Here is a 17,853-nt window from a genome sequence, read left to right as displayed (position 1 = left end):
GAGAGACACAGTGGAAGGATGGGAAGGAGGGAGAGAGAGAGAGAGAGAGAGAGAGAGAGAGAAGAGAAACAATGGAAGGAAGGGAGAGAGAAAGAAAAACAGTGGAAAGAATAAAGAGAGAAACAATGGAAGAATTAGAGATAGAGAGAAACTGGAAATAAAAGAGTAAGAAAGAAAATGAGAGATAGAAAAGAAAAAGTGAGAGGAAGAAATTGGGAAAAGAGCAATTAGAGAACTGTAGTATTCACTTTTCTATGTACTCTATGTTTTCATTCAATTCAGCTTTAAAACATTGAGAATTGAGGATATAATTTTATATGATGATAAATATGAAAGGAAAGAGTGTGTGTGATTTACCGTGACACCACATTTATACAAGTATGAGTTGTGTCTTCGTGCGCAATGAAGAAATTGTTCATGACAGAAGACTCGTCAACTCCAACATTACTTATAATACACCTTATTATGGTCAGCCTGTAAATAATGTTTGTAACAGACAGGTAAATAGTATAAGTATCCTCAAAATTGAAATTGTTAATTTAATTCCATAATGTCCTACAATACATATAGGTATATCTTTACGAAGGTGCATTCTAGAGATGAGTGCAATGTTCTGTGATTCCGCAACATTCTGAGAATATTCTTGAACTAATTTACATGTCATCTTTCGCGACAGTCAATTGCATATCAGAATTGAATTTTTCTTCCATCTCAAACGACGCTATTTGCAAGGCCGTAGCTTCATGGGAAAATTGTTTCAGTAATGACTTGAGTTCAATGACTTTTTCTTCACCCACGAATACTTTCACAGAATAATGATTTTAACGAACGATATTTCTGCAGTCTCTGCGTATGAAGAATACTCGCTGGTGTTGCTCTGTAGGATTTAACGATGCGTTCTCTGCAGTGTTCATCTGTAGACGATTATCTCACGCGGTCCTTGTTAGGCATGTAATGGAAACGAGATCTTTCACAATTTCATTCGCGCTTCGTGTTAAGAATGTTGCTGTCTTGCTTAGTTTCTGTGTATAAAATAGACTGCATTACTTGTGTCTGTCTATCTCTCTTTCTTTCGTACAGTTGGATCCATGAGTATTACCGTGCAAATTGTCCATTACCATCTTCGTGCTCTTTTTTTGACCCAATAAGAGCTTCAAGAATTAAAAGAAAACTCAAAACAAGCTGTTGACAACTTCTGCACCAGCATACATAAAAATCCATCGCTTAAAAACACACAGGATGTAAGAGAAAAATTAATGAAAATAGTCATGGACAATTTGCCGAGCAATATTAGTGGATCCCACTGTACAGTGTCTCTCAAAAGTTTTAGGACAACGACATTTTAAACTAGGCAACCCAATTTACACAAGCCGTTGGTGGGTTGCGTGCAGTGTTAGGCTCAATTTCAGGGTTGCCACATGCACAATAGATATTTATAAAATACGCGAAAGAAATATAAACAAGTATTATTGTATAAAATTATTAAAAATATCACTATTATATCGCAAATGACAAAATTCTTTCTGAAAGAAAAAAAGGGTTTTCTAGTATTTCATCGCTGATGAGTCTACAGTAAGGAAAAGAGGTGAGAGGAAACGAAAGGTTACAAAGGAGATGAGAAAGAGAAAGCGAAAGGAGAAGAGGAAAAGTAGAGGAGAGAAGAAAGATAGGATAGACGAGGAGAGGAGATGTAGTGAGGAGAATGGAAAAAGATTCGAGGAGAGATGAGGAAAAAAAGAACAAAGAAGAGAAAAGAGGAGGAAAACGAGAGGAGAGGAGAGGAGAGGAGAGGAGAGGAGAGGAGGAGACGAGCAGAGGGAAGTGGAGAGTAGAGGAGAGAAATCGAAAAAAGAGAGTGCAGTGGAGTCGGAAATCTAAGACAGGAAAGGAGATAAGAGGAGTAGAGAAGAGTGGGATGGAGATAAGATGCGAGAAAAGTAGGGAAGGCGATATGAGATAAAAGCACAACAGAAAGAGGGAAGAGAAGAAGGAGAAGGAACTGGAGAGAAGAGGTAGTTGCAGAAAATATCGTCTGAGCGTCAAGAATGGATGCATTGGTCAAATTATCGACATGAAACATTCAATAACATTTTGAAATGTATTGGAGAATATATTAGATCGGTGCGAAATGCCTTTTGGCTGAGTTCAGAGCAAATTAAAATCTTGCATGTAAGATCTTTGAATTTACCTGCGATTACACCACTAAAAAAATGAACGTAATTTTTAATATTTATAAGAATCATTCAATTTTTCTCCACTTCTCGGTTCGTTGAAATTGAGATTTTGTAATTCAATATTTCCCCTCCCCCATCGTTAATTCCAAACTGAATCATTCCGTTTCACACGCCGTGGACAATGAACACAATGGGATATGTCTAAAACTTACGAAAATTTTCTGCCACCGGAAGGGTTTGAACCTACGACCATCAGATTGACAATCCTGAACGGTAGCCACTACCCTACAAGCTTTCGCTCCTTAAGCCCGGTAGAAGGAGCTGACCAATGTGAAATGTAGATGTAACTCGCATGTAACGTGCAAACAAGTATTGTTTGTAACAATGAAAACGAAAGTAGTACGACTAGGCGAAAACATTTAATGGAGAATTGCACATTTTGAGAACTTTTCATTCGATATTTGCGGAGGTATCCTTGCATTGAACTCAAGTGGGAAAAGGGGTAAAATTAGCATGTCCTGAATTGCCACACATATAAATAGTTATTTCATTAATATTTGTCAATGTCTTTGAAGCTGTACACAATTATCGTTAGAGTGTCATAATTCACGATCTTATATATAAAAATATCCCGTTGAACGTGTGTCAATTCATTTATTTGTTTATTTTTTTTCTTATATATTCCATATGCAGAACAATGTAGCCATTATATACTGCTATTACAAATAATGTTACCATGCTCTTGTTTAATTTAAGGGATTCTTTTTTAAGGAACATCTAGTATGGAGGATCGAACATGGGACCGCAATGCTTTCAAGAACTCTAACCAATACACTACGCTCTTTGTTTTCTTGGAGCTACAGTTCCTAATTATTCTGTCGCCTCAATATTGTAAACGTTATCTGCAAAAAAAGTTAAATACTCAGATATAGCTCTGTACATCTAGAATTACTTTATACACATGCATTTGAAATTTAACTCTGAATTACTTTCTTCGTATTAGTATATCTAAGCTTGTGAATATATTTTATTTGTAATTTTATAACGGTTTCATGAACATCTACGAAATAGTTCCTTATAACTTGGAATATGGTGAATAGATATGAAATGTCTTGAAATTCATTTTCGACCACTAGATTTTGGCACGATTTCCAATCATTCATTGCTTAAAAAAACGTTTTAAAACTATGTGGAATTTTCATTCTGGGATAAGTTTCTTTACTTGCTACATGTATGCGAACTACACTCTGTCCCACTTATCTCTGGAGCAGGTGAACGAAAACAAGTATCTGAGCAGCGATGAGCACGTGAGAGGAATGGGATTGCATGGAGGGAGGAAAACCACTGCAGTTACCAGCCTTCCCATCAGCGTGCAGTGATTCGCTCTGTCCACTCGATCCCCTCTCCCCTCTCCCCTCTTTCCACTTCTCTTCCGCTATGCGCGGCTTTGCTCCAGAGATGCTGGGACAGGGTACAGTTAATTGTTTCTCAAAAGGTATCATCTATCTCTGTATGCCACACATTTAATTCTTACTCACATGGAAAAAAATGTCAATTTGTATTCAGGGGTAGTTTCACAGTTACACACTATTTTGGCCTTGATGAGAAGTTTAGTGTAAGTAGGCATTTTGTTTATAATTTTGAAATTGAGGTCGTCTAAGGTTGAAATTCTCATATTTAGGGCTTGAACTCGACAACCTAAGAGGTTGAAGATCGTCCTCTACGTTGTGCGTGACCTTCTTTATTTTTCTATTCATAATTCATCCTCATCGTCGCGATTAGCCAAAGGTAAAATAAGAAAAGTTCTCCTCCGTGACCTCCGACTCCAGGACGGCATGGATTCGAGTCCGCCTATGCTCACTCTCTAGGTTCTCGGCCTGTGTATGGGACCGGTGGCAACCCACCATCGTGAAAAAATTGGGGAGCTACGAGTGAGTAGCGTAACCCGGTCTCGGAAATCTCCTATGGGGCATGTTCCTGGGTAAACAAAAAATAATCGATCAGACAATTCGATTATCGAAGGCGATAAAATAACCTCCGGTTGACCAAGTTGCCAATATAAATAAATGGAATACAGATTGTCTTCGAGCTTACATTGTTAAAAAGGAGCGGATACACGTATTACTATCCCAATAATTATTCAATACGGTTTTTTGTTTGTCAGGAATTATCACTTAAACTATTGCATGTTGAGCTGGTGCCTACCTAGCCGCCTCTGATGAAATCTACCATTGTTCAGATTCTCTTTAAAATTCGACTCTGGTCACTTGTAACGTGCTGGGTGCAGACATTGTGCATCGAAGCAGTGTTTTGCGATAAGAAGCGGCCTTGAATAGCGTGAGTGAGTCGCTTTGATCGCGAGCAAGCTAGACTACCAAGCTTGTCTGCCTTTGAAAACCAAGTCATTTTTTTCACCGTTTCCGAACGCGATTGCTATTGTAGAAGTATATATTCTCTCAAAAGAGCACGAAAGACCAATGTTCTCCTGTCGTCTAAAACCAAATATTATCTTTAAACGAAAAGTTCACGATTGTCAATAAACGGTTTAACCTATCTGAGCATAAGGTGAATGTAAATACTAAATTTAATAGAAAGGTTCTCCAAAATTTCTCTTCCACTGTCTACGTAAGGTCAGTACCCAGGGGAGGGGCCATGTGGGCCATGCTCCCCCCTCGAACCCTTAAATATTTAAATGTGAATCTATAAATAAATACGAAAATAACATCGTCGATTTTTGAAATGTGTAAAAATTTCAATTTTGCTCTTGCATAAATGAATCTGTTTCTTGCGCAAAAGTCTTCAAGCTGCAATATTGGGTGGTTTTAGTTTCATAATCATTGATGCAAGGCTACCAGACGTCCGGTTCACCGATTTAGTCAGAACAGTACGTTATATTCAATTTCCCGACTATTTCGAACTGCAATCGTGATGCGAAAATGTCTCTTTATTATTGTTTTTTTTGTTAACTCACAATTAGACATGTTCTTTATTGTATGAATAATTCTATTTACGCAACATAGAATTATCATGACTTTTTAATGGCGCTCGCACTATTTGAACTATTTTGTAATATCTGTCTGCCTGTCTGTCTCTCTCTCTGGTCTACGTCAATGACAGAAATGCAAGCAATATTCTTATTTATTTTTAACCCAATTAAAGGAAAGTGTAAGCATTTAAAAGAAATAAGAAAGATCATCACTGTTGCTCTTCCTTAGAAATTGTTGTTCTTCGAGGAAGAAAAATTAGAAGGATTTAGTCCAGCACCTTAACACAGTGTCCCACGAGTCTCTCTTTTGACTAATACTGTCAAATGTGACATGATTTTATGAATAAAATTTTCCGCCTGTTTACGTATATCGTTGCACAGATTTGGTACTTCGCACACGGTGTAATTATTTCGTGTTACCTTACGCAACAGCAAATACATTTCATAAGACTGTTCTGGACACAAGATTTGCATCAGTAAACAAGCATTTTGTCTGTTACAGTATCACAGGAAAAGAACATCGTCCTGTAATGTTCAAGCCTCTAGATATTTTCCATTAGTAATGTCTAATCACAATAATAAGTTAGAAGAAATAACTCGCATTTTCACAAATACCAATATTATCGTTTTTAATCACTTCGAAAATTATTTCGCGAAGATATCTGCTAAAGCCTACTACAAGAAAGCAATTCAAAATTAAAGTAAAAGTTCAACTACACGTATACCAAACGACATTTACAATATTGGAGGGACAGAATGCTTAAAAAAAATGTTGTTTCATTCGAAGGTAAAGGCGTGGTGTAGTCCTTCTTCTACCTTGTTTAAGGAGCGAAAGCTTGTAGGGTAGTGGCTACCGTTCAGGATTGTCAATCTGATGGTCGTAGGTTCAAACCCTTCCGGTGGCAGAAAATTTTCGTAAGTTTTAGACATATCCCATTGTGTTCATTGTCCACGGCGTGTGAAACGGAATGATTCAGTTTGGAATTAACGATGGGGGAGGGGAAATATTGAATTACAAAATCTCAATTTCAACGAACCGAGAAGTAGAGAAAAATTGAATGATTCTTATAAATATTAAAAATTACGTTCATTTTTTTAGTGGTGTAATCGCAGGTAAATTCAAAGATCTTACATGCAAGATTTTAATTTGCTCTGAACTCAGCCAAAAGGCATTTCGCACCGATCTAATACCGTGCGTCCATTTCGATCTGCAGCCGAGAGATCGGGAGAAGCGTGGCGGGCGGCGCTGACGGAGAAGCCGACATTTGCGGCCTGTAATGGCCGCTTATTTTTTTAGACATATGCAGACATTTATATAAATATTGCAAAACGATCACTAACCTGTGTTATAACACGCAAAAGTTCTTCTGTAATTCATCCAAGTTCTGCTCTTATATACACAAATAAATACGCTATAGAAACGATGTTAAGAGCCACAGATAAAAAAGCATTTTAATCATGGTTTTGATCAGTAACGTCCTGCTTAAGTTTATATCCTTGAAAGAGTTTTGTGGCGATGGGAATCGTTTGGAGGTTTCGAATGTGCAACACTGTATCAGGATTACACTGCAGACGAAACCGATAAAAGTGAATAGTTTTCGTGAGCTTCCTAGCAATCCGAAATATCCGAGCGCGAGTTTTTTGTTCCTTCGCGACTAGATAAAGACAGAGTTGTAAATATAGTGGCGAGCAGTGTAAACCAAGAGCGTGTTAATTTCGTACTGTGCGCAAGAGTGTTATTCTTGGTTACTTGCAGTTACTTGTTTGTGTTATTGTAGTGTGTATGTGTGACGTGTCAGTGAGACGATTGGAATGCCAGCCGCAAGATTCACGTTAGAACAAAGATTTTTTATGTATGACACGTACCTACGTGAAAACAAACTCGTGTAGAGACGTGTGTAGGTAATTTGTACAGAAATTCCCATGCGTTTCAACTCCACACAGAGATACGGTTAGATATCTTGTCCTTAAATTACGAGAAACTGTATCGTTAAATTTTAAAACACCTAAGCAAAAACGACGTGTTCTAACCGAAGCAAAACTCCATGATATTGGTGCAGCGTTAGAACGTTCTCCAAACAAACCTCTACGCCGTGTTTCACAAGAGGTGGGCGTGTCAAAATCATCGGCACATACAGTCACTAAGCTACTAAAATTAAAACCATACTCTTATAACACAGGTTAGTGCTCGTTTTGCAATATTTATATAAATGTCTGTATATGTCCATAAAAATAAGCGGGCATTTCAGGCCGCAAATGTCGGCATCTCCGTCAGTGCCGCCCGCCACGCTTCTCCCGATCTCTCGGCTGCAGATCGAAATGGACGCACGGTATATTCTCCAATACATTTCAAAATGTTATTGAATGTTTCATGTCGATAATTTGACCAATGCATCCATTCTTGACGCTCAGACGATATTTTCTGCAACTACCTCTTCTCTCCAGTTCCTTCTCCTTCTTCTCTTCCCTCTTTCTGTTGTGCTTTTATCTCATACCGCCTTCCCTACTTTTCTCGCATCTTATCTCCATCCCACTCTTCTCTACTCCTCTTATCTCCTTTCCTGTCTTAGATTTCCGACTCCACTGCACTCTCTTTTTTCGATTTCTCTCCTCTACTCTCCACTTCCCTCTGCTCGTCTCCTCCTCTCCTCTCCTCTCCTCTCCTCTCCTCTCCTCTCCTCTCGTTTTCCTCCTCTTTTCTCTTCTTTGTTCTTTTTTTCCTCATCTCTCCTCGAATCTTTTTCCATTCTCCTCACTACATCTCCTCTCCTCGTCTATCCTATCTTTCTTCTCTCCTCTACTTTTCCTCTTCTCCTTTCGCTTTCTCTTTCTCATCTCCTTTGTAACCTTTCGTTTCCTCTCACCTCTTTTCCTTACTGTAGACTCATCAGCGATGAAATACTAGAAAACCCTTTTTTTCTTTCAGAAAGAATTTTGTCATTTGCGATATAATAGTGATATTTTTAATAATTTTATACAATAATACTTGTTTATATTTCTTTCGCGTATTTTATAAATATCTATTGTGCATGTGGCAACCCTGAAATTGAGCCTAACACTGCACGCAACCCACCAACGGCTTGTGTAAATTGGGTTGCCTAGTTTAAAATGTCGTTGTCCTAAAACTTTTGAGAGACACTGTACAAGTACTCGAACATTGATGATCGTGAGTCCAGCACCAACTACACTCGGCCACCGAGGCGACAAGGATGATAAATTATTATAATAAGTGGCGTCACCATCAGCTGAGCAAGGGTGGGTTCTGGCCCACCGTAAAATAGTCTAAGCCCAACCGAACAGCCTACATGAGAACTTTTTCAGAACAATTTTTCGAGTAAGAATCACAAACGGAGGAATAGAAAGCGAGAGCAAAAAGAAAGATTGATCATATAACTACAAGTTCCGGAATTCGAATGCGAAACCTTCCCCTAGAAATATATTTTGGGAAGGGTTCAAACCAAGTGTCTCACAAATAAAAATAATAATAATAATTAATATGGTAAGACAAGAAATCGGTCTATTCATAATAATAATTATTCAAATAGGTAAAGTAATCGACATTGTTATTATCACATGAATAGGTAAAAGACGGTATGAGGATAGAAATTGAACAGCACGTATTCATTATCTAGCTTACGTGTAGTTAAGATTGCTAAAATACGCAAAAAAAAAACTGTCCTAGATGTCAAAAAATTAAAAAATCGGATATTTATTGAATCATAAAAAAGGATGTTAAATCTAGTTAATATTTTATACATATTAATCTAAGTAGTAGTGTGCATAAATCTTCAATCCTAACCTAATCCTTGCCTTCGTGTAAGTCGGCGAAAATAAATAATTAACCTTCGACCATACAAAATAGTAAACAAATATTTAATTTTTAGTGCTTGGTAAGTCTTGGCGACAAACGTTGAAAAGTGTGACAAATTACACATACCTATACTTCGGACTTCCCACACTGATATTTCCTTCCTGCCTTCATACAACTCCGGACCAGCAACTTGATTTCCCTTCTTGATACGTTGAAGTCATTTCTGCAGCGGTAAGATAGGAGGAACTCTCCTCGCAACTGCAAAGCGCACACTGAACGTTTCCCGCGTCGTCAACCAGTACGATGCACGCTTTCACTTTCTGCTAGGCAGGGAGGAACGTCACCTTACACAGGAACACACCTAACCTTGCCCAATTTTTAAAAACAACAAGTCTTTGGCCACACGCAGGCTCGGTTTCTTGTGTTCGCAGCTGTAATAAATCACGTAAACCTTGGCACCTTCAGAACATCAACAAAAACACCGTTCAAGGTCTTCCTTCCCCCAAACCAAGTTAAACAACGAAAAATCATTCCATTTTTTCCTTACGGAATCGTCCTTTTTTGGCCTTTGGTTGACATAATGTCACGCACCACTTATTCTACCTTCTTTATGACACCGTGTAGCTTCCATGTATGTTGTAAGACAGGAAACTAAAAAGGTCACTTTGAAATTAGATCATATCAGATGTGTTCACAGCTTGTACTTGATAGAACTGTTTCGGATGGGGTCCGAACCAAGTGTTTCACGTGTAACAATAACAATAATAATAATAAAGAGCAACAAAGTTTATAATTAATAGATTACTTAAATTAATATGTCTATTAATAATATTAACATTAAAATAGGCCAATAAAATTAAAAATTACTATCGTTATTATTCCATGAAGAAGTACAAATATAATATCAGAATAGATATGGAACAGCACGTATTCATTGTTCAGCTTATATCTAGTTAAGATCACTACAATGTGTTTATAAACATGTCCTACCAAAGACATTGAAGTGAAAAAATTAATAAATTATTCACTGAATACCAAAAAAAGGTTGTTTGCTCCTCATTATTATTTTTATGCGTATTATTAGTAGTAGTGATACGCATAGATTTTCGCAGGCACTGCCAACGTATAGCTGTATAATCACAATCTAATCCTTATCTTTATGTATGTACAGCGGAAATAAATCAACTTTATATTATACATAGAACAGTAAACAAGTATCTTACATATTTAATTTTGAACTAGATGAATCTTTCGGGAAATTCCGGACCCCTTGGACCCCCTCCCCCCTTCTAGATATGTCCTTGTTGTAAGAGAATTTCGGGCAGCTTATGGGTGGACGAAATATCTGCTTCGGTGGTTATCGCTGTATCTCTCTATTTCCTTTGTTTTACCCTTTCTTGCTTTGCTCCTCTTTCCATTTCCAATTCTCTCTTCCTTTCATTCGTTCTATATCGCTTTTCTTTATCCTTCTTTCTCCCTTTGTTTTTGTATCACATTCTCACTATGTTTCTCTACCTCTTTCTTCTTCAACGTGTTTCTTCTTCTTTTCTTGAGGCACTACAACTTCATATTTTGATTGCTTTGACCTCAACAATTTCTCAGTTTTTCCTGTTCTGGTAGCTCTTCGCCTATTTTTTTCACTTTCATGTCTGAAATCTTTTATTATTTCTTTGGCCTGCCTAAGGCTCGTGTTCCGAATGGTTTCCATTAATATATTTTTTTTTACTAACCTTGCATCAGTTATACTATTTACGTGCCCACTCAATCTTTGTGATTTAAACATTTATGTTGTTTTCATTCCGTATTGTTTTACTGAGTTCATTGTTAGTTCGTATCCTCCAAGTACTTTCAAAGATCCATATATTCTTCTTAAGATTTACATTTTAAATATTAGGAGTTTTTGAGTGACCAAGTTCCACAAGCATGTGTGGTTACAGTTTCAGTTTAGCTGATTTGGATATTAATTTACTTCTGAATAAAGCTAAATTAATTAAATATGTTTAAATGAGGAGTTTAGTGCTGATTACATCACCTTTACAAATGACTGTATATATGTATAGTTTCTAATATAGACCCCAAGTCATGGACGTCCGCAGGATTTTTTCCAGGGAGGGGCAAGGAAGGTATTTTTTTTCCAAGGGGGGCAAACAAGGCACATTTTCCCCCAAAATAAAGTTGTTCCCTAAAAAACATTGCTTAAATTTGAATTTATGGTGTTCATGCAATAATTAACACATATTATTGTGGCTAAAATGAAATTATATGTGTGAAATACATCATTTTTTGTTGACTTTCATTTTCCAGGGGGGGCACGGCCCACCTTGCCCTCCCCTCCCGGACGCCTATGCCCCAAGTTAAATCTAGTGAAACCTCAAAGATTATTTTTTTTACTGTTCCATGTAGTGTCTTTCACGAAAGAATGCAGGAAAAAGGGAGTGTTTTATATTGCAGTGTGACTAAAAGTGAAGTCGTGTTTCTTGCGAGAAACTAAGACATTTTCTTCCCACTGCAAACATTGTAAACAAGCAAAATCTTTTTTCTCCCTTTTGCATTTTAAACACAGAAAGCTCGGAATTATGACCAGAAGAGGAAGGGAAAATCCCTCGACAGATCGCACGTACGAGTTCGCTGTGGGAGTTTTTTACACCTCCTGCTTCCGTAATGCGATAATTTAGATGTGTATGACTTCTGATGTTCCGTATTGTGTTCAGCCTCAGACAAGAGTGAAATATATGTTTCCAACAAAACTTGTATGTCAAGGTTTAATATATCCATTATGTTTCGTTGAACTATCTATGATGTTCTATGATGTGCCCGAGTTGCTAGACAATCTTTAGGAATAGACGAAACAAAAATTAAGCTTCCTGTCGTAACATAAAAATCCATACTTTCATTGCAGGCAAACGAATTCGTGTTCACAGAATGGGGATGCACACTTTCTTTTTGTATTAAAGGAATTTTTATCTTATTTTAAACAACTGCCATTAAGTTATGTTGTTCTTATTTTTATACTTTGTTTAAAAATTATGTTATTTTTGTGCATTTAAAAACTCATGAGTTTTTGGATAATAATTTCGCACAACATAACTGCATTTTTAGACATAGTTACTAATTATATGATAACTTTTGACGTCCAAATTAATCTGACGTTATCCATAGCCTACCTTGGTACTTCTGTCAACAGAAATAATAATAATGCGCTGTTTATAACAAGTCTGACCGCCATACAGCTATTATATGTAAAGCTTTCACGTACATTGCTGTTTTGAAGTTCGCTTTGAGTCCACGTTATGCATATATAGGCTAATCGGGACAGATCCTACAGTTTAAAGCTCGATCCGAACCACTATATGCCTCCTATCGAACTCGGACCCTTAGATTACAAGGCGAAGACTACATCAGGCAGGCCCCTTGCACATTGTAGCAAGCTATGTGGGCTCAGGGGAGCGGTGTGGGTGTAGGGGCTCCACTCATTCACGATCACGGTCATTCTGTAGGTGATGTGATCAGCACCAGGCTCCGATCAGACTTATCCACCAGGAACCCTTTTTTTATAAGAGGCTGGGTGAACCACTTGAGATCCCCTACATGAATCGAACACTGGTTAGGCGCCTCCCCCAAAGCCAAAATTATAGTACTTCTACTCTTTATTCTAAACTCTATACGCAAATTTGGGACACATATAAGTTTACGAAATAAGTATTTGTAAATAAAAACTTTGTATTCTTGTCCTTTAACGGAATCTATACTATATGTGGAATCGAAAGGACTAGCTTTCCTCTCAACTGATTCCTTAACTTGTGAGAGGCATCAGAGTAGATAATATAAATTCCATAAAATGTGCGAATAAAGTTTACCATGAATCAAAACAGTCTAAATGTTAATCACAGGCATCAAATTATAATACTATTAAAAACAATGTTAATATTTTTAATTACCCTTAACTTTACCTTTGATATGCAAAGCTCTATAAGACTGCACAACACGTCACCACCATTCCACAGTAAATAGTTGACTGACTACCCGTTAAAATAGCTGCAAGAAGTTGAAAATCGTTAGAACATTAGAAGCTCACATTCACCATCATCTTTGCTCACATTACACCAGTCCTGCCGCTCTACACGTGTCTATTATTGAATTTCAATGGAATGGAATATATTACTAGTTAACAGTTATCAAAACCGACGATATTTAAATTCGTTCATTGTTTTGATATTTAATTATGAAGAAGACTGACTAAATGCTTATTATTAGGAAAAAAACAGAAAAAGTACGTTCTACGAAAGCGAATGAAAGCAAGCCAATGTGAGCATGTTTGTACATATTGTACAATTGCTCTTGCAGGTTATTGAAATTTCTGGGGGACTTTTCCATTTCCCCTGAATTCATCACTGGCATAGGTACCTACTAGGTAGATGATATCACACTTGAGACATATGCAACAACTTTTCACACTATCTTGATCTGAAGCTGCCCACAAATATCTTCAAGGATTCGATATTTGAGACGAAAGAGAAAGGTCCGTTTATCCAGGACCTCTTGCTCTTCAACGACCGTAGATACGGACCATTCACGGCATATTCTCTCCACTCTTGACTAAGCTGCGTGAGATTTTTGTGTTTTATTCCCACCCTTCAAATGGTGGATCCCTTCCATATTACCTTCCTTTCTATTTTACAAAATGTACTTTTACCTTCAGGATTATTGTTAATTGTGTCAAGAGACGGGGTTGATGACTGGAGTTTCAAATTCCTTTCGGCGGATGCAACAAAAAAGAAGCCGTTCATTCTATTTGGATCTGCCTTCAGTGCCATGACAGCAGACTCAAGCATATCTTCTAAATTGGCCGATTGGCTAGAAAACTTAAACTTGACATACTTATTACGAGGGCTCGAAATGGAAATTTTCACGAAACGGAATGGCTTTACTTTCGTTAACCTGGTGTTGTCCTTATTTTTCTTTTTTCTCTGACCAGTGGAATGACGTGCTGTATTAAAATTAATAATAAGATTAGCTAATTTTAAAATATTTACATCAAATAATGCAAAATACATTGGACAAGATACTTTTGAAATTTTCTTGAATTCCCGCACCCCCCTCTCTGTCTCCTGTTCCTTTGTATTGCTTATATTTCGAGGATCGAAGTGAGATCTTGCGTACGAGACCGATAGAAACATTTTCACTCGAGGCGAGCACGCATGAGAAGAGATAAGCGTTTCGTCTCGATACCATCTTTACTCGTAATTGTCTTTACCACCACAACGGAAATTTTTGCATGATATATTCACAATTATATTCTATCTAAGCTACAGGTTTCATTCTCTACATTCCACATTGGCATACACAGAGAAAAGTCCCGAAATCAAAATCACCTTCAAGATTAAGACAAGACTCACTTTTCTATACCTGTAATGGAAAGATACCACAATAAACTACTTAATAATGATGACATACAATCATCGAATTTCCATATATTTTTAGCATATACCTACTCCTGCTCTTTCTCTATGTATTACAAGACTCTTGCCTTCAGGGGCCTTCATTTTGACGAAACAAATAATATTACGCATGGAATAAATAAGTAAACAATTCTTCTGTTCACACATACATTCTCTTGTAACAATGGCAGTCATTTGTGCTATAGCTACATAATATTTATTTTACATATACCAACAGATAATGTTTATGTAACACTGCCAAAGTACAACTTAAGTACGGTTGCCATATTCCCCCGTTGCCAATGCAGGACACACTCTGAACGAAAGTTTGTATAATCCACCTTTTACACATTAACACGCAACAGTGATGCATAAACTTCCACAGGGCGGAAAGGGAGATTGTAAAATACAGGACGCCCTATCCTACCCGAAACTTAAAGAACATTATACGTGAAAATTTTTTATAAAGGAACTGGCACTTAAAGTTTATACATGTTGCCAGTGGCGGCGATTGGGTTCCATAACCGGGAACCCGGGGGGGGGGGGGGGGGGGAAAGACAGTATATTTCCCTTTGTAGATAAGGTTTAGCACAGTGCGGGGGCAAAAGTGGCGAAAAGTGGAGGGGCAACTGCCTCCCCATGCCCTACCCTAATCGTCGCCACTGCATGTTGCGTATTTGTTTGACCTTATTCCCTGATGTGCAAGGGCAAACTGCACAAAACAGTACGTTTTCATCAATTGTTTACTAATCAATACCTATTATACTCGCAACTTATATGATTTAATGTAAACTTTCTAAATAATTCCTGAAATAAAATGTACCCACAATGTTTCTACAAAGTGAACAAAATTAAAGATTTTCTCGTTTGAAATTTCTTCCACGCGCATACTACCGTACAAATGAATCTAAAAAGCGGGAAGTAAGGAATTCGGTATAAGTGAGGGCGTAGACAGGTAGCATTTTCTAAGAAAACAGCCGAAAGCAAAGTCAATAGCATAAAATGACGACACCGTACAAGACACCGGAAGTCATGAATTTCTTTCAACAACTTCGCCTCGTGAACACAGAAGCAAGTACCTTGTAAATATATGTCACCAGTGTTTACTACATGTCACACTCTTCCGCAGCGAAGAAGAAAAGGAAAAGAACTTCAAGAAATTCATTTCCGGTTTATGTTTATGGGTGAGAAAAAAAGTACTTCTGCGTTTCGGTGTATCAAAAACTTAACAACTCTTGTCAGGGAATCCTGTCTTTCTCGTTGCACGCTTGGAAGAGACAGCCCGAGAAGTTATGCAATGCCCGACGGTGCTGCCCTCTTACAATCTGTTCTAACTTCGCCTTGGCCGTGAAAGAAGACAATAGTTACGTGTATAAACTTCCAGCCGTCTCGAAGACATTGACCGAGACGGTGTATCGCCAACCGTACTTCCTAACTACTTTCACTTTACTTCTGCCCACAGAAACGAACGGTCGAGATTGTAAAAAGAATATGCAAAAACGTAAACGTTCGGGCACCATTTACTTTAGGTTCATGCGACGTTATTTGTATAAAAGCGTGCAAGGTAGAGAGAAATGAAGGATAAAAACAAAGGAAATTAAAGACAAGAAGCAAAAGCTTGTGCTCAGATAGGTCTACGCTCATCAGGACTTAAGTTACCGTTTAAAGAGGGGTGCGAACTAGGGATGGCCAGATACGGATCCTAAAATTTATCGGGTCTGGAATTTTCGGATCCGGATCCGTTTGGCCATCCCACATGAGCGCTTCTTTGGAAAGTAAAAATGTGTTTATAACATATTGTTACCTGTTAATATATATATATATATATATATATATATATATATATATATATATATATATATATATATATATATATATATATAGTGTGTCTGTGTGTGTGCGCGCGTGCGCGATTTGTAATTAATACACTTACAGTTAGTCTTACACTTTGTAATTATATAACACTGCATATAGCCTATTATAATGTTTTATTTAAATTTTTAAAACTGTAACTGTAGAACAATTGTATAATCTTTGTATATCATTTCTATCTTGTTAAATGTGTTAAAGGTTTCGTCCTGGAATGGAATGTCTCACAATTATGTGTGTTTCCATTTCCAATACATTCGAATGAATACATATTCGTTTCAATGGCATTTACAAAATCACCTCTGACATTTTATGTTAAACAAGTAAGATTATTTTTGTGCACGAGTGTGTTAGCCGATGCGTAGCAAAGTATTTTAGGAACAACACTTGAAAAAAATCTTGTAGGACTAACTAATGAAAAATTTCTTCGTAATCGAAGATCATAATACCTTTTAAGGTGTGGTAATATTATAATGGGATTGAGATACGAAACTCTCGGATCCGGATCCAGATCCGGAATTTTCGGATCCGAATCCGTTTGGCCATCCCTAGTGCGAACCACTGTGCAATGTGACTCCCCCGGGAATCGAACTAAGGCTGGAATAGATGGTATTGAGTTTGAGTTGTGTCTTAAGTCCACTTTATGCACAGGCATACTAATCGGTATTCAAAAATTGCAGTTTAGAGTGGAATCGAGTATCTGCCTCCACTGGATATCGAACCTGGGACCCTTAATTACAAAGCGACGTTAGATGGCCCCCCTAATAGATGGTTATTTTCTACGTCGTTTTCATAATTTCTCCCATTGCCACTGTAAACTGAATGATCAGATACGAGGAGTAAAGTGAATAATAATAATAATAAAAAAACTATTATCTCGAGGGGTCTCGGGTACGATTTCTAATGAGGCATAAGATATTCCACAGGATCTGATCCAAATTTAAATTGCAGGTCCAGTTTTGATTAGCCTACCATGAGCATGAAGTGGGCTTAAATAGAACTTTAAAAAAGTATTATCAATCCTGTTAAACTTCGGGATGAAAGACAGAACATTCGAGTCTTCAAAAATATTAGGAATTCTAATATATCTGTAAACCTGGCAGTTGGGAGGAGCGATCGCCCTCCCTGTGGACATGCGCCTGATTAAATATACAGTATATCTAAATACCATATGAAAATGCGTATTTGGGCTAACATAGAATTTATGTCTAGTAGTCTATATAGTTTTTATTTCTTTGGTGGGGAAGGAGGAACGACAGGGTGAATCCACCCAGTGGCCTATGTTGCATCGTCACTGGCTAGTAGTACAGTAGATATATGCAAAAAAATAGGTGATACGTGGAACTAATTCCCACAAAGACGGCCAAAAAATCGTATTTTGCACACTCAGATTTTTCTAGACTTTTAGTAAGATATCAAAAACATACCAACAACGAACTACAAAATTCAAACCCCGTCTTTGTAGGAATTAGTTCCACCCAAAAACCTATATCTCCTGTACTACAGTGCAATATATTTTCGCGCCACACCTACACATTACTACACACTACAACGAACGCAAATGAGACATGTAGT

At 37.4% G+C, this 17,853-nt stretch overlaps 1 protein-coding gene across 1 annotated transcript in view; it reads right to left on the bottom strand.

Moving 5' to 3' along the window:
• LOC145988727 (uncharacterized) overlaps positions 1-9,256 on the bottom strand; it is a 45,214-nt gene extending 35,958 nt beyond the window's left edge. Inside the window, exon 1 of the mRNA XM_083123842.1 lies at positions 9,098-9,256. The gene's annotated coding sequence lies outside the window, so the exon portion shown is untranslated. The remainder of the gene's footprint in view (positions 1-9,097) is intronic.
• Positions 9,257-17,853: the final 8,597 nt, after the last annotated feature.

The sequence above is a fragment of the Lepisma saccharinum genome, chromosome 6 (assembly GCF_977018435.1).
Source record: "Lepisma saccharinum chromosome 6, izLepSacc3.1, whole genome shotgun sequence".
NCBI classification, from domain to species: Eukaryota; Metazoa; Arthropoda; class Insecta; order Zygentoma; family Lepismatidae; genus Lepisma; species Lepisma saccharinum.
The sequence above is the reverse complement of the archived record's forward strand: the minus strand, read 5'-3'. Positions and strand labels throughout refer to the sequence as shown.